Source organism: Monodon monoceros, unplaced genomic scaffold (genome assembly GCF_005190385.1).
Source record: "Monodon monoceros isolate NGI ecotype Baffin Bay Population unplaced genomic scaffold, NGI_Narwhal_1 Super_Scaffold_19, whole genome shotgun sequence".
Taxonomy (NCBI): Eukaryota; Metazoa; Chordata; class Mammalia; order Artiodactyla; family Monodontidae; genus Monodon; species Monodon monoceros.
Window position 1 is genome coordinate 69,456,823 of NW_021703775.1, and position 22,770 is coordinate 69,479,592.

The following is a 22,770-nucleotide window of genomic DNA, read 5'->3' on the forward strand; positions in this document are numbered from 1 at the left end:
CTATTTGCATAGTTTCACTAGTTTTCCAGTTTTTAAAAAGTTAACCATACATTTGCATACAGACAGGTTCAACACTAATTTTTCTAACTGCTACCTGATCACCTCAAAAATTAATGAAATAATTCTACCACTTGATAAACTTTATGCTTTGCTATTGTATACTGAATTCCTAAATCATATTTTCTCAATTCTAAAAATGCTTTTCTTAAAATAATATTTTTAGGTTTCTGAAACTAGGAGAAGTATCAGAATTAATGTCCAAAAAAGGTACCAGTAGTTAAGCAAAAGAGTAAGTTGTGATGTATGTAACTGCTTGCCCATGTGTAAACCTATGGGAAATACCTTCCCATAGAAGGTATCTGTTTATCCAAATATCACCACAGCTGAATTTACTGCATAGATAAACTCACAAGCCTTTGAATTTTAAGTTAAATCTGAAAGCCTAACTGTCGCTTGAAAATGTTTTCAGAAAGCACTGAAATAAAAAGCTATTGTGATGCAAAAATTGTCTGTTGCGAGACAAGCAAGAGCAATTAAAGGCAGTAGAAATAACCCAGTCCCTCAAAATAGATCACAGAATTAGCAGAGCTGGGAGACACTGGTGTGACCAATTTACATTTTACAAAGTACTATTACCCAAGGGCTGGATATCTGTCAAAAGTTTCCAGCTGACTCAAAAAAGAAGTTATTTAATTCACAGTTTATAGAAAAACTGAAACCATGAATTTAGCCAACAAAGAAAAGCAGTTAAATTCCAAACATTTCCCATATGACTCAAAACTATACTGACAATCATAATGTATAGAAAAGCAGCAACAGGTGAGGAAAATCAGCATGTCAGCATGAAAAAGGATTAGACTCACTCTTGTATTACGATTCCAAAGAAGATGGTATAGAAACTGTATGGATAAATGTATGCTTCTGTCAATTAATTTCTAAGAAGGATTTGAAAAATAAATTTAATGTTTCTTCTTTCTTTAAAGTATATTCAATCAATAGTATATATCACAATTAATAGTCTTAGAATTGAGAAAATGCACTGTGTGTATATATGTGTGAATTTATTTGTCTATGTCTATTCAGTCACTTATTTGCGCATTCATTTCTGGGTAAAGGAAAGCAAGAACAGAGAAGCAGGAACAGAACTAAAGATAATAATGAATAAAGATCAAACCTTTCCAAGATCCTAAAGGTTACTGTGATGCAGAAAAACACATGATGAAGTAAATACAACCCAGTGAAAAATGACAACCAGATAGATAACTTACTAGCAAATAAGATAGCCAAAAAAACCCTGATAAACTTAAAGGTAATAGCAAATTGAAATAGCTGAGAAAAAGTAAGTAAAAATAGGTCTTAATTCAGTTGAAAGTAAGAGTATTAAGAACTTATTAAAACTATGTAGTACCTAACCAAGATTCAGAATACCATAATTCTTGATCAACCACCCTACCACTGCAGTAGGTTCCAGAGAATGAAAGTGAGAAGGGATGTACCAAAATTGCCTGTTTATTATTATCAAAGGGTTTGGACCATAGGCAACTAGGGACTCCTCTGCCTCAGTTACAGTTAAGCCTAACACCTGAAACACTGAGAACAAGCCAAATGATTTCCTGGCTTCTTTTATTTAGGTCCACATCTTAACCCACAGAAAAGAAGGAAAAGATAATCGAGTACTTCTACAAACAGCCATGATGGAGTAACAGGGATCTAATTAATCCTTCTGGTTATACAACCAAACTGGATAAAATAAACAACAGCTTTCAGATATTGGACAACAGTCAAAACAGGAGTGGGATCCCTGAGAAAAGGGGAAAAAAATTAGGCGAGACCTCCAACTGCCTCACTTTACACCCTTGAAGCAGTTTCCAAGATGCAGGGTAGAGAGGGAGGACTTCAACAGAGCCTGGCAGTCTCAGAGAGTTGAGACAGACTGACAATGTTCAGGGAAGCCAAAGCAGCCAGAATCTGGTTAAAGCGTACCAGAGAGAAGGGACCTGCAGACACAGAGCTCTAGAAATCTGTAGAGGCCTCCCCTCAAGTCTTTGACAGGTCATCTGCGAGAGGAAACTACCTAACGTTGGGGAAAGGACCAATGAAAAACAAATAGGTCAAAGAAGTCCCAAAGCTCATACAAGGGTAGAGATAATTTGTATTCCCACCAAGTAGAGTGAAAAGACCTCATAATGATAGGGATAGAATAGGATAGTTATACAGGTAGTTGTAGAAGTCCCACTAAGGGACTATAGACAGAGAGGGAAACCTAGGAAAATTTGGGAGACCACTGTTAAGTTAATGATCGTTCAAGAAAGCTATTGGAACGTCGTGGAATGAAGCAGGCTTGCTTAACTATAAAGCCATAAATAAAAGCACAAGATATGCCCCAGGCCATTAGGTGGAAGAAAAATGTCACCACCCTTCTACTGACTTGAATAAGTGCTATGATAATCCTAGTTTGACCTCGTAGGGTGAGACACTCTCCTGACAGATACGAAGGAGGAACTAGTGATGTAAGCCCCATGTCTACTCGAAGAAGGCAGTCTTTTCCCCTCCCCCTTTCCTTTGACTATAAAATTGTAGCCCACTTAATCCTCAGGGCAGAGCTCCCTTGCCTGCCTGCTTGCATCTCTTACAAGCGTCCTATATTAATAAATCTACTTCTTGCCTATCACTTTGCCTCTCGCGGAATTCCTTCAGCGCTAAGACATAAGGAACGTGAGTCTCAGTAAGTCCAGACACCAGGTGAGTGACTCTAATTAAAAGACCGTGGGTTGGAGTCCCAAACAGAGTTTTGGCCTGGTTCAAGTCCTGGCCGCATGCGTTCAAATCCCTGCCGCATGTGTTCAAGTCCCAGTCTGAGTTACACAGTTTTAATAATACATGAAACATTAAGTAAAGTCCTCAAAAAGTAGCAACTCTAAATTAGCTCAAGGAAATAAGGATGCCCAGGACCCACCCTACCAAAGCTTCCTCAAAACAAAGTGAATCTCAAAAAAAATCAAAGTGATGTCAAAAAGTTTAACTGCATGCCAAATTTAGACCAACATTATTTAAAGGAATACAACAAAATCCAACACCCAGCAACATAAAATTCACAATGACATCCAATGAAAATTTACAAGGCATATAAACTAAAAGGAAAATATGACCTACAACCAAGAGACTAACAGATCAATAAAAACAGACACAGAACTAACAGATAGACGGAACTTAGCGGACAAAGATATTAAAAGAACTACTATATATATGCTCAACATGCTCAAGAAGGCAGAGAAAGACATGGCGATGTTTAGGTGAGAAGGGCAAGATTTTTTCAAGCCCAAATGAAATTTCTAGAAATAAAAACCACAAGATCTGAAATGAAAAATACACTGGATGGGATTAATAGCAGATTGGACAATTAATTTGAAGACACACAATAGAACATATCCAAAATGAAGCACAAAAAGAAAAAACAGAAAGGGAGAAAGGGAGGAAGGAAGGAAGGAGGGAGGGAGGGAGAAAGGAAAAGAAGGGGAACACCAATAATTTGTAGCAATACATCAAACTAATATACATGTAATTGGGGTCTAAAAGCTACAGGGAAGAAGGTGATAGAAAAAAATATGTAGAGAAATAATAGGCAAATGTTTTTCAAGCCATAAACCCACAGAACAAAGAGGCTCAACAGAATACAGGAAAGATAAACAAAGAAAACCACACTTAGAAATATCATAATCAAACTGTTGAAAACCACTGATTAAGAAAAAATGTTAAAAGTTGACAGAGGTAAGGAAAAAGACTCATTATGTACAGAAAAAGACTTCTCATTGGAAACTATGCAAGTGAGAAGTCAGTGTAGTGACACTGCTAAGTACTGGAAGAAAAAAAGTCAACTTAAAATTCTATATCCAGGGTTTCCCTGGTGGCGCAGTAGACAGGAATCCACCTGCCAATGCAGGGGACTCGGGTTCAAGCCCTGTTCCAGGAAGATCCCACATGCCACAGAGCAACTAAGCCCGTGCTCCACAACTGCTGAGCCTGCGCTCTAGAGCCCGAGAGCCACAACTACTGCAGCCCGCACCGCTGGAGCCCCTGCTCCGCAACAAGAGAAGCCACCGCAATGAGAAACCCACGCACCACAACGAAGAGTGGCCCCCACTCACTGCAACTAGAGAAAGCCCATGTGCAGCAACAAAGACCCAACTCAGCATAAATAAATAAATAAATAAATAAATAAATAACTCTATATCCAGTTAAAATATATTTCCAAATGACTATGGAAATGTTTTTAGACAAAAGCTGAGAAAAATCCATTATAAGGCATGCACCTTTTTTTTTTTTTTTTTTTTTTTTGGCGGTACGCGGGCCTCTCACTGTTGTGGCCTCTCCCGTTGCGGAGCACAGGCTCCAGACACACAGGCTCAGTGGCCATGGCTCACGGGCCCAGCCCCTCCACGGCATGTGAGATCCTCCCGGACCGGGGCACGAACCCGCGTCCCCTGCATCGGCAGGCAGACTCTCAACCACTGCGCCACCAGGGAAGCCCCTGCACACCTTTTTAAAGAAATGTTCTTTAGGCAGAAGGAAAAGAATATCAGATCAAAATTTGGATCTACATGAATATCAGATCAAAATGTGCATCTACACAAAGGAATGAGGAGTACTAGTAACACTAGTAAATATATTAATAGATATAAAAGACATCTTTGGAAAAGTATACTTAATCCGAAATTTAAATGGCCTTTATAAGTAACTAAATAAACCACGTTACAAGCAATACAGGTCTTACACTATACTTCAGGCTTTCAATTTTTACTAGCAGGAAACGCATCCATATATGAAGAGTAAGGTCAGACGTTCTCAATCTTACACCTAACCTAATTTTAGTTTACACTGCTAGACCTGTAATAGGCAGAGTGTTTTTTAATAATATAAGGAATTTCTAATTCTAAGCAATGTCCAAAATTTCTCGAAAATATTAATAGCTATTTAAATTCATTTCCATGTTCATTTTTAATTGAAGGAGGTGGTTAAAGTGATAAAAATACTTGAAAGTCACTCCATATCAAACACCATTTCAAAACCAATAAGGCATCCCTCCTTAAAACAGTAAAATGTGATTTGATTAGCATGTTAGAGCTATGACTTTTCTTGTATGAGACACTATACTCCAACTAATAATTAGTGACTACAATAACTTTTCAGGAGCCCTATCATATCATAAAATTATACTGAACTAGCAAAATCCCTAAATCCCTGGTTTTCCCAAATCCACGATTTTCAGCTTGTTTAAACTAGAATTCGCTTTCCTTTTCAATTCTGATTAAAAATCAGTTTCTGAACTCAAGCTTTTGGTTTCATTCCAAGATGAAGAGATGGAGGAATCCTGGCTCTCCTGTGAGTTCATTGCAAAGTACACCTTACTAAGATTCATTTTCCTCCTACAAAAAAATTTTTTTTTGGTGTTTTATTTTGCTATGCAGAGTTTTTTATTTGCATACGTATCTATGTAATAACAGTTTACACTTCACAGGGTTACTGGGATAGTATCTGAAAATATATATTTAAGTGTCTATCACATTGCCTGCTGCATAGTAAACACTAAATATTAGCTATTATTATTATTATTACTACATTTTTGTTTTCTCCTATCAGCTTTCTTTTCTCTTAAATTCACTGATCCCATACTCTGTAACTGACCACTTTAGCTATGCCTCCTCATTTAAGATCATCTTCAGAACAATAAATGGTTCAAGGCCTTTACCAACTAACTGATGACAGATGTTAAACTGAGCACCTCTCAACTGTGCTTAATCTTGCATATCACCTTTTGGTTTCCATAGCATCCAGGTGTAGTTTGGAGAGTATTTCATCTTTCCACTCAAAGCTTTCATGATCAGATAGAAGAGTGAGTTTCCACCACACACATTTATTTTATTCTTCAAAAAATATGTTTTATTTCTTACCAATAAACTAGTCCATAAAAGCAAAACAGTCAAGTAACTGGTTATTCAATTTCAATAGCTGTGCCATTCAATAATTATATTGAATAATTATATTCTGTCATTTGGAAAATGGAAGAAATTCTTGTGCCTCTACAACCTTCAGTTTCCAAATAGTTTAATATAATTTCCAAAAATACCATTAAAGATATGTTAAAAGGTTGTTTCATTTTATTGCTATACAAAATAACAAGCACATGGGATGGAGGGAGGAAGGCAGTGAAGGACAGAAAAATAGCACAGCTTTCAACTAGCTACACCGAGTTTTCAGATGGTCACCTTCCACAAACTTCAGGAAAAGGTTATCTGTAATTATGAACAATCTCTTTCTCTTGAGGGTGAAACCAAAAATTGTCCTCCTTACTGAAGCGTATATGCCTCCTTTCATGAAGCTTAGCTATCTTACAACATCATAATGTATTTTGCTGCTGGCCAAAGAGAAATGTAAATATCCCATGGAGTTGGGACAAGTTACATTTTCCCCTAAATTGTTCCTACCTCACTCCCTAGTAGAGAAGTATTATTTTGGCATTCAACTCTCTCAGAAATCTTTCTCAAACTGAGAGGCTATTATAAGCAAGTGTCTTACAGAGAACACAAAGATACTCATTAAACCACCACAGCACATTATCATCAGTTTTTCCCCCACGTCCCAGGCCTCGGGCTTCTTAAAGTAACTACGCCATATTCGCCTCTCCCCATTTAAAAAATTAATTAAAGAAATAAGAACAATTTTTAAAACAAAACTGTGAAGTAGCTTTCTCTTAAACCAAAAGGTATATTTACTATATATATGTTATGTGCTGGACAATGTGCTAAGTGCTTCCCCTGATTTTATCTCATGGAACCCATGTAAAGTCAAATGAGAAGTAATTGTATGACAGGTGTGGGGGTTGGGGGAAGAAGATCAAAGAGTCACAGAGAAATTCAGCAAATAGGACCAATGGAGTCAACAAGTAACTCAAAGTCAAACGGACCAGGAATAGGCTGCTTGCAGATCGGGAGATAAATCTAATTTTGAAAAAAAAAACTAGAAGCTGTTACTATACACTTTATTCTACTTTTTTTAATTGAAGTATAATTGATTTACAATGTGTGTTAGTTTCAGGGGTACAGCAAAGTGATTCAGATATATATATATATATATATAAAATATGTATTCTGAATATAAAATACATATATTTTATATACAATAGTGTGTATCTGTTAATCCCAAACTCCTAATTTATCCCCCACCCCACCTTTCCCCTTTGGTAACCATAAGATTGTTTTCTATGTCTGTAAGTCTATTTCTGTTTTGTAAATAAGTTCATTTGTATCGTTTTTTTTTTAGATTCCACATATAAGTGATATCATATTTGTCTTTGTCTGACTTACTTCACTTAGTGTGATAATCTCTAGATGCATCCCTGTTGCTGCAAATGGCATTATTTCATTCTTTTTTTATGGCTGAGTGGTAGTCCAATGTATATATGTACCACACCTTCTTTATCCATTCCTCTCTAGATAGAAATGTAGGTTGCTTCCATGTCTTGGCAACTTTAAATAGCGATACACTTTATTCTTTGGCTTCTAGCTTCATACTAAGTCAATTCTTAGTTCCTTGGTGAGTACCTTGTATTTATAAAGGAGTTAATTTGACTGGACTCTGGATTCACTAAATATTAAGACAACTTCCAAAATCAAAATTACAAATGAAAACTGGTGTTTAAAAGATTAAATTCTAGCCAGTACACTAAAACAAACAAAAGAAAGGGTACAAGGATTAGAGTGGAGGGGTTAAAAATAAAGCTTATAAGGAGATATAAAAACCAGAGAAGCGGGCTTCCCTGGTGGCTCAGTGGTTGAGAGTCCGCCTGCCGATGCAGGGGACACAGGTTCGTGCTCTGGTCCGGGAAGACCCCACGTGCCGTGGAGCAGCTGGGCCCGTGAGCCATGGCCGCTGGGCCTGCGTGTCCGGAGCCTGTGCTCCGCAACGGGAGAGGCCACAGCAGTGAGAGGCCCGCGTACCGCAAAAACAAACAAACAAACAGAGAAGCACAGACTCTAGGGCTAGAATGCCTGGATTCAAATCCCAGCTCTGCCACATACCAGCTACACAACGTTGGGCAAGTTAATGTCTATTTCACTGGAGCTCTTGCTTGCAAGGACCTAATGGGTTAATATGCATAGGTGCTTAAAATAGAGCCTGGTAAACAGTAAGCACTATATAGTAAAACTGTCATTTGTGTACAATATGGTTTTGTACATATATATCCCAAAAGACTCAAGAAATTATTAGAAATAAAAATTCGGCAGGTTGCTAAATACACATAGTTCAATTGTATTCTTATAAGCCAAGAAAGAGAAAATGTAAATTTCTGGACCTTTTTCTTATGGAAATTTTCAAAAAAGCTTAGAGAATAATATCAAGAATTACACCACCACCACCCCACCCTCCAACACCACAAGTGCCTAGCTTAAACAAAGATCAACTCATGGCCAATCTTGATTCATCCCCAGCCACAGCCTTCCCTCTATTCCTGATAATAAAGCAGATCACAGACAAATCCTTGCATCCATCAACATTTCAATATGTATCTCTAAAAGATGACTCTTTTTCAATATAACTACATGCTGTTATCTATCACACCTAAAAATTAACAATAATTTCTTAATATAAAATATCCAGTGTTCAAATTTCCCTGATTATTTTATAAATATTTATTTATTAAAATCTGGACCCAAATAAAGTCCAAACATTGCTATTAATTTCAGTTTTCTTCCTTCTTTTCTCTTGTCTTGTTCCTCACAATTTATTTGTTAAAAAAAACCAAGTTGTGTGTCCCAAAGACTTCCCCATAGTCTAGATTCTGCTGACTGCATCTCCATGGTATCATTTCACTTGTTTCCCTGTCTTCTATGCTTCCTGTAAATTGGTAATTGGAGCTACAGGCTTGATCAGATTTAGATTCAAATTCAATTTTGTTGGCAACGATACTTCACAGAAAGGATTGTGAACTTTCATTAAGAGAAACCTAATGTCCGACTGTCCCTCCTCCTATGATGTTAGCAGCCACTGATGATCTTTGCTTATGTCCTGGAATTCATTATGAAATGGTAATGTTCTATTTATCACCCCTTAACTGTAAGCAGAATACTACTAACTAGAATACACCTGAGAAAAGAAACTTCCTCTCCTCAACTACTGGTCACATTCAGGTATAGTTGGTTTCTTAGCATACTCCAAAGAAAATGAATGAGTTCTTTAAAGTATCATCATGAACTCATCAGTTTAAACATATTGGATGTGATTGATTATATATTGTAGTTATACTTACTAATGCTCAAATTGTCTCATCTTTGGCCAGACAGAGCCCATTCAAGTAAGCACCTTCGTTGTTTTGCCACCCCCTATGATAGCTTCCTTGCAAGATGTTCAAGGCCCCTGCTCTGGAACCAGCTTTAGCCATAAGCTGCTTTCCATTTCAACTAGCTCCTTTCTTATTCTTTATTTCTACTAAACTAAAAATGCCTAATTCTTAATTATAAATCAACTGTTTTATATTGAATACATTCTGGATATTATGATTGAACATGGACCCAGAAATTATAGAAATATTTCCTTCTCAAGTCTACTTTCAGCATTCCATTCAATGTCCAAAAAAGAGCATATCCCACTCAAAACTGGATGTTAAATGCTTCAATTTGAGAGACTGGAGCAACAAGATTCCTAATATATTCTCCGCCGGCATTTTGGCTCTGGAAAGTATTTCTTCATGTTCTATTTCAAAATTTAGATGTGGTTTTTAAACATGTACAATAAAAATTCACTGGTTGTTTTTTCTTTGATAACCCAATAAAATCATCAAGTGTGGGGAAATGGTCAAACTCTTAGATAAGAATTATTTTGCATCATAATTCAGACTTTTATAAAATTCTTATACCTCATCCTTAACATTGAAACTCATGATACTGTGAATATGAAGTTATAAGTTCTGACTATTTGAAAAAGTAAATGTAAGTTTATGCCTCCTTGAAATCATAGAAATGGCATTATCAGTGGTAAAGAAACATTCTTCTTATTTTACTAAAAAACAAATTAACAAACATGTAAAGCCCTGTCACCCTACACAGCTAGCATACATCGCTGTGGAAAAGCAGGATCCTATATTTGCTGACCATTTCTTCCCAAAATCCTAAAAAGACACGGTGTTAGTGGCCAAAAATTGCTTACATCCACAATTTTTACTGGTTTTTTTCAACATTAAATCACAACCAGAAATCACATTACTAAATGCCAAACTTTTTCCTCTGGAAAAAAGCAGGATATAAATTTATATCTTGGTGCAATTTCTTTTATTCACAGACCAAGTGCACCCTCTCCTACAGCTAAAGTTGTTGGGTTTTGATCAGAGGAACCAATGCAACTTTTCCAGACAACAATGGCTTTAAAAAACCAACCAACCACCACCACCAACAACAACAACAATAAAACAAAATATCAACAAAAAAACTCTTCTGTTAGTGTGGATTTCTCAGTGATTAAACAGTAACACATCTCTATGAAGTGCTGGTATGTCCTCAGCACATCAGTGCTTTCATCCAACTGAAAAACAAAAAATTCTGCTAGCATGCACATGACAGTAATTGCTTTTCCAGATGGTAAGCCTTTGATAAGGGATTTTTGCCAAAAGCTCATTTTACTTTCTCTCCAAGCATAATATTTGTCGTTAAGTTTGAAACTGGTTTGACAAGCTTCTCAGTAGTAGTGTGAGTTGACCTGTTTTTTGCTAGGAGAAGGATAACTGTGAATGATACTTCAGTAGTGTGGTCTTCTCTATCTTTAGCAATAATGTGCATTAATCTAACACTGAAAAGCATCATTTTATATAATTTTATACACTTTTTTCATTTTTCATCAAAAGTCTAAAAAGTAACTATTAAAGAAAAGGAAACTAAGACAAATATTAATTCAATTCCTCAGGGTAGCATGAAAGTAGAAGAGCCAAAGCTTGTGCTCTTTCCATCACACCACAGAGAAAATCATGGTGGCAAGGGAATACCTATTCCCTCAATTATACCTTGTTGAAATGTTTTCAAATGTTTTTGTGAGTCCAAACAAAATATTTTTAAAAGGTACTATTTTAACTTAATGTAAACTATAATCCAAGACATCACCTTACAAATGTTCTAGGGCCGTAACTCGTACTGATTTTGTTTTGTTTTAATCCCCCTTCCCAAAAAAACAAAATCCCACTATCTCAAAATCTTAAAATCCTCTCAAAAAATTTTTAAGAAAATATTGTCAAAAAAAAAAAGAGGGCTTCCCTGGTGGCACAGTGGTTGAGAGTCCGCCTGCCGATGCAGGGGACACGGGTTCGTGCCCCGGTCCGGGAAGATCCCACGTGCCGTGGAGCAGCTAGGCCCGTGAGCCATGGCCACCGAGCCTGCGCGTCCGGAGCCTGTGCTCCACAATGGGAGAGGCCACAACAGTGAGAGGCCCGCGTACAGCCAAAAAAAAAAAAGAAAGAAAATATTGTCAAAATGTATTATATAAAACTTCTGAGCACAAGTTTGTGAAATTTTTACTTCATTTTTGAAAGGGAAAATGACAAATATTAGTTTGCAAATGCGCGGGGCAATATAAGAAATTGATGAATAGGAATCCCTAATTTAAGGATTTAAGCAACCTAATTAGGTTATATGGCACTTTCACAAGTAGAACCATAGATGGGTAACAACCACAACCAATTAGTCACCAAATTCAATTGATCAGAATTTCCTACTCTCTTTTTGTTGACATCTGAATACAGAACTTAACTGTATTACTTAGAAAGGAATACTAAACTATGATTTTTATGTGCTCATTTCATAATTGCTTTTTTTTCTTTTTAATTAATTTTTTTATTTTTGGCTGCATTGGGTCTTCGTTGCTGTGCATGGGCTTTCTCTAGTTGTGGCAAGCGGGGGCTACTCTTTGCGGTGCATGGGCTTCTCACTGCGGTGGCTCCGCTTGTTGCAGAGCACGGGCTCTAGGTGCGCGGACTTCAGTAGTTGTGGCGCAAGGGCTTAGTTGCTCTGCGGCATGTGGGATCTTCCTGGACCAGGGCTCGAACCCGTGTCCCCTGCATTGGCAGACAGATTCTTAACCACTGCACTACCAGGGAAGTCCTCAAAATTGCTTTTAAATGGTTTTCAGATAAGAGTATTTAGCCTCCCTAGCCCCAGAGTAAACATTCTGAGTGAAAGATGTCTTCAACTTCATTCATAATGAAGCTATAGAATAATTTATATCCTTCCACATATTTAGACTTATTCTTCGCAAAGCCTGAACATTCAACTAATGTTGTTAAATGAAAGTAAGAAGGAAAGATAGCTTTAAAAAATAAGGGAGGGGCTTCCCTAGTGGTCTAGTGGTTAAGAATCCGTCTTGCACTGCAGGGGATGCCAGGGAACTAAGATCCCACATGCCACGGGGCAACTAAGCCTGCGTGCCACAACTAGAGAGCCCGTGTGCTGCAACTACAGAGCCCACGAGCTCTGGAGCCCACGCACCACAACTAAGGGCCTGCACGCTGCAACAAAAGATCCTGCGTGCCGCAACTAAGACCTGACACAGCCAAAAAATAAAGTACATCCAAATTTTTTAAAAAGGAAAATGATTCTGGTAATAAGTCAAATTATATATTTAATATCATTACCATTTGATTCAAACTGACACCAAAAAATTTTTGAAAAGTACAATATACCTGCTAGCTGCCAGAGAAGTTTTAAAACTTCTCATCAAAACAACCTCTTTTTCATCTGCTATTTGATTCGAGGTAACTCTTCTTTGGCAAAAGCTGCTCAATTATACCACCGCCTTCTAGAAAGTAATTCATTTATTTTAACTGAAGCAGTCTTAGGTTTTTCAATATGGATTCTTATATTTTAGAATTTACTGTTTTACATATTCTTCTTCCGAAACAGAATAAAATGAAATTTAAAATCCAAGTAATAAGTGATACATTTTTCTCAGATTTTCATCTTCTCTATAATCTAGCAAAATTAATTTACAAACCTCTATAATGTATACAGAGAACCAACCAACTCTGACTGTCCCTAAAAATACTTATCTTTCCATACTTTCTGCCTATTTGGAAAAATACAATTAACACGAAATTATTTTGTTTTTAAATAAACACCAAACTAACTGTACCCTCTTTGAAATTTATATGTATTTTAGAAAAATAGAGACCACTATGTTTTCTGTTGACACTATGTTTCCTTTGATTGTTTTCAATTGTCTTATGTAGTCTTTAAAGTGGACAGCCACCCAATGATTTGGAAGTATCATTTGACTCTTTAATTACATGCCTGGTTTTTCTGATCTAAGTGAAACTAACCCGTCAGATCCCCAAGGTCCTATAGAAACAGTCTACAGGGAGTATAAGTGACATTTCTTGGTGAATAGAAAACTCTTAACAGTAAGTTTAGGAAAACAGGAAAGAGAGGTTTCCAGATCAAACTAAAGGACAATCACTAAGATGTCTTGTATCATGTAAGCACAGTTGGTTAGAGTGCTGAATTCAATTGCTCATCTCAGAGGGTCATGACATAAATAAAATAATTATTAAATTGACATTTATTTATTCCAGTTCTTCTATACTGAGTGTTAATCTGCACTCAGTGTATTTCTTTATTTTTAATGAACATTTTGATATATTTTCTTACATTTGTGTTTCTTCTTTTTAATAAATTTATTTACTTTATTTAGTTTTGGCTGCTTTGGTTCTTGCTGTGCGCAGCTTTCTCTAGTTGCGGCGCGCGGGCTTCTCATTGCAGTGGCTTCTCTTGTTGCGGAGCATGGGCTCTAGGCGCATGGGCTTCAGTAGCTGTGGCACGCGGGCTCATAGCTGTGGCTGGCAGGCTCTAAAATGGAGGCTCAGTAGTTGTGGCTCACGGGTTTAGTTGCTCTGCAGCATGTGGGATCTTCCTGGACCAGGGCTCGAACCCATGTCCCCTGCACTGGCAGGTGGATTCTTAACCACTGTGCCACCAGGGAAGTCCATTATATTTCTTATAATTGACATGCTTTCCTAATTATAAGGATGACCTCCCTTTAAAATCTTAATCTCTTCTCAGATTTGGAGGAACGTGTGTGTGTGTGGGTGGGTGGTCTCTTCCCCAAAAGCTAACCATTCTAACATAAAAACTTTTAAACTTATGAAATCTATATAGATAGAAATCAGCATTATAAAATGACTGCCAAGGAGTCAAATTAAAGTAAAACTGTACCTCGAATACCTTAGAATAAGTAGAAGTTCTAAATGTCAGTGTCTTCATTTGGAAGCAAAAATTCTTACTGCCTGATCTTGCCTGATGGTCCTTGATTTTTATCATCAGAGTCGGTTCCAGTTACATCCCATTAGATCTAAAGTAGGAGAAAAGAGACATTTGTTCTACTGAATACATTAGATTTTAGATACTGTGACACATCATTGTTTCCCTGTAAGCATACAAAGATTCTTATACAGATGCTTTCGTTGTTCAAGAAATTCTAATTCCCATTCTTGTCCCCACCACAGATTTTAAAAACTGAAATTAAAGAATAAAGGTTAAGTAAGTAAACAAATATAAAGTTGATAAGCAGTAATTAGTTACTAGCTTTAAAAAGGTTCTGATCCCCAAAGGAGGTATGCAGCAAATTGGGCTTTGCATTGGTAATTCAAGGAGGCAAGAGACCTAAGCTACTGACTCACTCATCAGAGTTGCTGAAGTCACCCCAGCAGCAGTGGCCTCAGTACCCAGTTTCGGGTAAAATGGAACAGTAGGAGGAAACAGGATTTCCAGCAGAAGATACCTCTATGATAAAGAAGCACCCAATATGATGGCTATCATTCATTCCTGGGTCCTTGGCAGTAGGATGTGACAAATTGTGGACTTTCCTAAATTAATGGTAGTGCTGTATCTTCCCATTCTACCTCAAAGCTAACTCCAAACAGTGGGACTGTGCAGACATCAGAGAACGCTTAAGAAATGTGAGCCCTACTGGCTTTCGTTACTTAAAGCCTAACTGCTTTAGGTTTTACCACCCAGAGTTAAGTTTTCCACTAATATTCCCTTTAGATTACAAAGACACAGTGGATCAGGCTCCAGAGACAATCATTACACCACAGGTCAATTCAGGAATCTTGCTAGTTACTTCTACCTGTGGCTCCCACCCGTCACCCTTGGGCTTTATTCAAAACATAAACCATTGTGACTACCTTTTCTCTTGTCTTCATGCCCACAGTGTTCTCTTTGCTGTCTCAGTCACCGCATGCATTCCCCAACTGCCGCCCTTCCTTCCAACCTTTTACACAGGGACCTCTGGAAACCCCTTTTACATAGTAAAACAAAAGACCTCTACATCCTCAACCTTATCACTGAACACTACTTTCAACCACTGGGCTAAATCTGGCTCTTGAAAAGAACCCTCTAGAGTGAAGACTAAGGCCATAGGAATCAACCTTGTCCACAGTAACATTTCCAGACCCTACCTCACAAGCAGTCCCATCCCTTCCCTCATGGTCATGCCATCTGGCTGTCCTACCCTCTTCTTGACTTTGTCGTTCAATATTCCACTCTATCTTTTCTAACCGGGGTCCAGTCTCAATCCCTTAGATGCACTCTACCTACACTCATCTTTCCAGTTCTGTGTTATCACCAATCTCAAAATCTTGGTTGTCACCCAAGCTATCAGTCCACCAAGTACGTTATTTTCTTTCTTCCACTTCACCACTCTCAAATTCCTAATCCTGGGTCAATTCAATCACCTGCTAGAGAAAAAACACACAACCACGTGGACTGATCCTGCTATAATATTAAGGTCTTCAAATTTAGTTAGACACTGAATGCTATCTATGTCATTAATCAGATCCTTCTCCCATAACGCACACTGCCTTTGTTCCCAAATATGCAACTCTCCCTCTTCCAGCCCCACCTGGGGTACAATGGGAAAGGAGTTTTATGTTTTCCTTAACCACTTATATTGTAAAAATACTATCTTTCATCTACTTTTAACATTTTCTCAGCCTATCGCTGGCTTTCAATACAAAAGTTTTTCTTTTCACGTGGCCAGATTTACCCATCAGTGCATTTTTCACTTCTTTTATTATTTCTTTGCTTAGGAATTTCTTGATAACAGATAAATACTCTGATTTTCACTTTTCTGTGGGCTAAATTATTTGAATACTTCATTCCAAATGATGTATGGAAAGAGATTTAACTCTGAACTGACCTGTATTCCAAATTGCCAGTTTTCCTAACAACATTAAGTAATTAAGTAAACCACCCCTTGATTTATAAATTTCTTCTTATACATTTCATTTGTCTACAATAAGGTTGATTTCTGGGCTATAACCTATTTACGTAATGTAATTATTGTTTCTTTATATGTTTTAATTTGTAATAAGAATATTCTTTGGTATTCTCATCTCCTGTTCTTCCTGACAATAGTTAGATACACTTTATCAGTTTCCAAGGATATGCCCAGTAGTTTCATGAGTAAGAAATTGTTCCCCAGTCCACTCTCAGCACTCTGTGTTTCTGTTATAGTTGCTGCCTAAACACAATGCTCCTTTCTGCTTTGAGGGATCATCCACATTGGGTCTAGACCCCAAACCTTTCTAATCATGCTAGAAAACCAGCCTTTCTATATATTTATTCATCTAGAGCCAGATTCATAAAACCTTGATCTTTGCAATTCTCCATGCTTTGTATTTACCTTTTCATCTGTAAAATCTGATTTATGTAAAATAAAGGTATCTCACACACAATTTTTATTTCATAGGCCAACATATTTTATCAGCGCTAAAGTATTTTTCAAATCTTCCTGTTATCTTTTAAGATTCACATAATGTTTATTAACTTTAACTTTTCTTAATATATACTACATTCACATGAATCAAAAATCAAAATGATGTAAAAAGGAACATAACATGTTTGAGAAGTCTCATTTGTATATCATCCACTTGCAGCTCACGTCCTTGCTTACTACAGGTCACCACTTTTATTAGTTTCTTGTATGTATATCCTTCTAGTAATTCTTTATGCAAATACACTTAACTGCAAATATAATCTTATTCTTCCTGCCTTCTTACACAAAATATTCAGTTTTGCACCTTATTTTTTTTCACTCATTATACCCTGCAGATTTTCCATGTTAGGATATGTTTTATCACTGTTTTTTAAAACTCCATGATATTTCATTGTGTGAATATATACTAGCTTGTGTAACCAAGCCCATAGTTTTAAGAAATTAGATTCTACAAATTTAAGTCTTATTTCTGAAAATAATTTAGTTCAAGAGCAATAACTGTACACAGGAAACTATGTGGTATGATTTCACAAATTTTTATTATAATAATAAGTGTAAGTTCTCTTGTATATTTCTTTATCTCAAGTTTACTTTATGATCCTACCTAAAATCTATCAACCATACAGCCATAAACTTTGAAAGTAGAAGGACAGTTCTCAGGTTGAGAGGTCTCGAATTCTGAAAGCTGCTCAACCTCAATGAAGGTTTCAACGGGTCTGCAAAAATGAAATACAGCTGTATGAGAAGCAAAGCAGTTGTACAATTCAAGAAATGTTCTATTCTACTTAGTGGGATCAGGAAAAGCTTCATGGAGGAAGTAGTCCCTTGGGTTCAATCCTAAATGACAAAGTGCTCAAGAGGCAAATGAAGGCAAGAGAAAACATTCAAGAGGGATCCGAATAAGCAGCAGTTTGAAATAGCAAACCCTGTCAAGAACTCTAAGTAGTTCCACTTCCACCTAGAATGCAGAAAGCCACAAAAGAATGTTTTCCCACCCTAGTGAGAAAAAGCCAGATTTATAAAATCAAAACTTCTCTTGAATCTAATAAAGAATTGAAGTCAGAAGGCAACCAAGTAATTTAATACCAAAGAGGGACAAATTCCTCCAGGGAGAGGCTGTACACACAAACTGTTTTACCTTTGGCAGGTCATCAGAAGAAGTGGCCTCCATACATGTATGTAAGAAAAAAAAATCAGTTAAGATTTTAACAAATTCTTTAAGACCAAGTATGAACTACTATGTCAGTTAGGAATGGTTGAGAACCCCAGACACAAGGAGAGTTTACACTCAATTGCAAGTTCTTCTACATGCCTCAACCAGATTCTCACAAGAAAGATTAGAGGTAGGACAGGAAACCAGAGAAAGCCCTTCATCACTGAAGCAAGTGTGTACAAGGTGATGAGTACAGGCCTGAAGCTCTGCCTGCTTCCCCAACCCGTCCCCAACACAGAGCAAAAGCCTAGAGCCACTGGGGGAAGGACAGAAAGCCCTCTCACCCCAGGGTCCAGGCAAAAGTCCACTGCTTCAGAGGAGAACAGAAGCAAAATGCCTCTCCCAGATGGGGAGAAAACACTCTTAAGCTCCCAGACACAGGCAAAGAAAGACACACTGATGCTATGAGAAAGTAGAGGCAAAAAAACCCCCTCTGCCACTGTAGGGGAGGGGAAGAGGAAGAAGTCTTGGGCAAAGGATCCTGCACCAATACCAACAGAGATGTACTACTACAAGGGAGGGAAAGGATATTTCTGCCCAAGACCAACCACAAATGTATGAGTGTTTGACCACCACAGGGAAGAGAAAGCAGGAAAGCTAAGAAAGTCCTACCACTGATACCCAGGAATGTAGGGCCTGACCAGGATTGAGTCTGCACCAGGACAAAATAGAACTCTGCCCTGTCCCACAAGCATAGCACTGGGTAACAGGCAACAATAATCTATCACTGGGAGAAAAACAGTAACATGAAATCCCTCTGCAAACAGATGTGCAAAGACTGCTGAAAGATGAGGGTGATACAGGATCACAGAAAAATCCTGTAGTACCACATGCCACACTCTAAACACAAGGCAACAGCAGCCAAATGGAGAAATGTGAAGCCTGTGGTACACTGAAGGTAATGACGGCCACAAAATCCAAACCCACCTCACTTCAAGATTAGATTGACTCAACCTCTGACAAACACAGCCTGAGAGAAGAGGATCACTTCAGTCTCTCCTATTCTTCTGTACATGATGATGAGCCTTAAATCACAAACTATGAAGCATCCACAAAAACAAGAAGAAATAACCCTTTGTCAAGAGATAAAGTAATCAACAGAATCAGGACTGATTCATTAACTGAAATTATCAAACATTCTATAGTAACTGTTAAATGATCTTGTAGACAAGATGGATAACATGCATAAAAAGATGGAAATTTTCAGCAGTGACATGGCAACTTTAAAAAAGTAAAATAGAAAAGCTAGAAACAACAAAAGAAATTTTGTTTACATTAGAGAAGAAAAATTTCTTTGGCAGCCTCAACAGCAGCCTGGACACAGATTAGGAAAGACTCAGTGGACTTAAAGACAGGACAATAGAAATAATACAAAATGAAACCACAGTTTTAAAAAACTGAAGGAAAAATATAGTTCAGGGCATCCAAGAGCTGTGGAACTATATCAAAATGTATAACATCCATTTAATTGGAGCCCCAGGAGAAGAAAACAAAAATAATAAGATACAAGAAATACATAAAAAGATAATGGCCAAGAATTTTCCCAAATGAATCTAAGACAACAAACTAGAGAGCAAAAAATCCCAGAGAACCCCAATCATGATAAATACCAAAACACGCACACACAAACAAACATACACGGGTATATCATACTCAAACTGTACAAAAACAGAGATAAAAATCTCCAAGACAGAGAAAAAAGAAAGACTACATACAAATAACAAAGATTAAAATTTCCTTACCTTCAGAAAATTATACAAGCCAAAGACAATATTGAATATAATACCTTTCAGGTACTGAAAGAAAAAAGAGCTGAACATAGAATTCTATAACCAGCAAAAATATTTTTGAAAACTGAAGGAAGAAAGAAGGAATTTTTTGACAAATAAAATGAGAGAATTCACTGCCTGCAGACACCAGAAATGTTAAAAGAAGTTCTTTAGGCAGCAGTGAAAATTCCCAGGTGAAAATTTGGATCTACAAAAAAGAAATGAAGAGCATTAGAAAGAGAAGGTAAAAATAAAAGACTATTTTTTCATATTTTATTGATTTTAGAAGGTTAAACACCAACTAAAGCAAAAAATGATAATGTAGTGTTAATAACATACATAGAAATAAAATTTATGACAACATAGTATAAAGATGGAAGATAGTTGAACTATGCTGTATATAAGGTATTACATAACACATGAAGTAGTATAACATTATTTAAAGAAAAAATGTGATTTTTAAAAATGTGAAAAAAACTATTACAAGTTAAAGATATATCTTTTAAACCGTAGAGTAGGGGCTTCCCTGGTGGCGCAGTAGTTAAGAATCCGCCTGCCAATGCAGGAGACACAGGTTTGAGCTCTGGTCCGGGAAGATCCCACATGCCGTGGAACAACTAAGCCCGTGTGCCACAACTACTGAGCCTGCACTCTAGAGCCTGCGAGCCACAACTACTGAGCCCGTGTGCCACAACTACTGAAGCCCGCGTGCCTAGAGTCCATGCTCCCAACAAGAGAAGCCACCACAATGAGAAACCTGCACACCACAATGAAGAGTAGCCCCCGCTCACCACAACCAGAGAGAGATAAGCCCGTGTGTGGCAAAGAAGACCCAACGCAGCCAAAAAATAAAAATAAAAATAAATAAATAAAATAAACCGTAGAGTAGGGGTTCTCAACCAGGAGCAATTTTGCCCCCTCAGGGACATGTAGCAAAGTCTAGAAACTTTTTTGGTCGTCACAACTGGGGGTGGGGAACGGGTGCTACTGTCATCTAGTAGATAGAGACCAGGGATGCTAAAAATCCTGCAATGGACACAGGTATCCCCTCCATGACCCAACAACAAAGAATTATCCAACCAAAAATACGAACAGTGCCAAGGTTAAGAAACCATGACCTAGAGCAACCGCAAAAATATGTGTGTATGTACAAATATACAGAATAAGCCAAGAGTTAGATAAAATGAAATTATGAAAAATGATTAATTCAATAGAAGGCAGAAAAAATAAACAAAAAAGATTCAAAAATAGAAAACAACTAGCAAGATGGTAGGTTTAAATCCAAACTTTCAATGATTATATTAAATAGAAATTATCTAAACACCCAATTAAAAGGTAGAGATTATCAGATCAAATTTTACAAACAAAATCCAATCGTATGCTATCCACAAGACACTTACTTTATATACAAAGACATAGGTTAAAAGTAAAAGGAGGGAAAGGAAAGACAGCATGCCTGTATTAATATCTGAAAGAGCAGACCTCAGAATAAGGAATGTCACCAGTGATAAAGAGGGATACTACTTAACGATAAAGGATCAATTCATGACAAAACTGTAAGGAGATTAGACAAATCCACAATTACAGTTGTAGACATTAATACTCCTCTGTTATTAATCAACAGAACAAGAAAACAGAAAATCACTAAGCTATAGAAAACCTGAAAATACTATCAACTGACTTGACCTAATTGGATATTTATAGACCATTTTACACAACAGGAACAGAAAATGCATTATTTTCAAGGGTACATGGAACACTCACCAAGAAAGACCATATTCTGGGCCATAAAACAAAGCTCAAAATATTTAAAAGAATTTAAGTAAAATAATGCATTTTCTCTGACCAAAACAGAATTAAGTTAGAATCAATAACTGAAAGATAGATTAAGAATTATCAAAGGTTGGAAATTAAACAACACAATTCTAAATAACCCAAAGATTAAAAAGAGAAATTAAAAAACACTTTTAATTGAATTAAAAGTAAAGTGGAACATATCAAAATTTGTGGGATACCACTAAAGCAGTTTTTAGAAAAACTTACAGCATAAAACATAAACTGTTTATATTAGAAAACAAAAGTCTTGCATCAATAATCTAAGCCTCCACCTTAAGTAGAAAAAGAAGAGCAAATTAAACACAAAGGAATTAGAAGGAAGAAATGAAACTAAAAAAAAGCAATAGAGAAAATTTATGAAACTGAAATGTAGTTCTTTGAGAATTTCAATAGCGCTGAATGAACTTCTGGCCAGAGAGAGAGAGAAAGAAGTCACAAATTAACTCTACCAAGAATGAAAAGAGGACAGCACTAGAAATTTTACGGATATTAAAAGGATAATACGAGAATATTATGAGCTACTTTATGGCAATAAATTCTACAACTTTGATAAAATGTACCAAGTCCTTGGAAGTTTGAATACAAACTACCAAGTTCACTCAAGAAATTAAATAACAATAGCTCTTAATATATTAAGAAAATTTAATTCATAATTTAAAATCTTCCGACGAAGAAAGTTCCATGACAAATGGCTTCCTTGGTAAATTCTACCAACATCTAAGGAAGAAATCATAACAATAATATATAAATTTTCCAGAAATAAATGAAGAGAAAACACTTCCCAATTCATCTTATGAGGACAGCATAACTCTGATATAAAAGTCAGACAAAAAAAACTGTAAGGAAAATAAATTACAGACCAATATCCTTTCATGAACATAGACACAAAATATCTTAACCAAATATTAGAAAAATGAATCTAGCAATATACAAAAAGGAATATATATCATGACCAAATAGAATTTATCCCAGGAATGCAATATTAGTTCATTATAAAAAAAGAAATCCATCAATATAATTCAACATATCAATAGACTAAAATATAAGCGATCATCTTCACAGATGCAAAAAAAATTCTGGAAAAACCCACAACCATTCATGATTCAAAACTCAGAAAACTAGGAACAGAAGGGAACGTCCTCAGCC

At 36.7% G+C, this 22,770-nt stretch overlaps 1 protein-coding gene across 6 annotated transcripts in view; it reads right to left on the bottom strand.

Annotated features, from left to right (window-relative positions):
* Positions 1-22,770, bottom strand: part of NCOA1 (nuclear receptor coactivator 1) — a 258,922-nt gene that overhangs the window by 180,791 nt on the left and 55,361 nt on the right. For 3 of the 6 annotated variants that reach the window (XM_029231467.1, XM_029231472.1, XM_029231471.1), the window contains exons 1-2: positions 15,215-16,188; positions 14,253-14,379 (exon numbers count right to left, since the gene is read on the bottom strand). The gene's annotated coding sequence lies outside the window, so the exon portion shown is untranslated. Of the gene's footprint in view, positions 1-14,243; positions 14,380-15,214; positions 16,189-22,770 lie in introns of those variants that run through there. The other 3 variants (XM_029231466.1, XM_029231464.1, XM_029231465.1) reach the window with 2 other exon arrangements.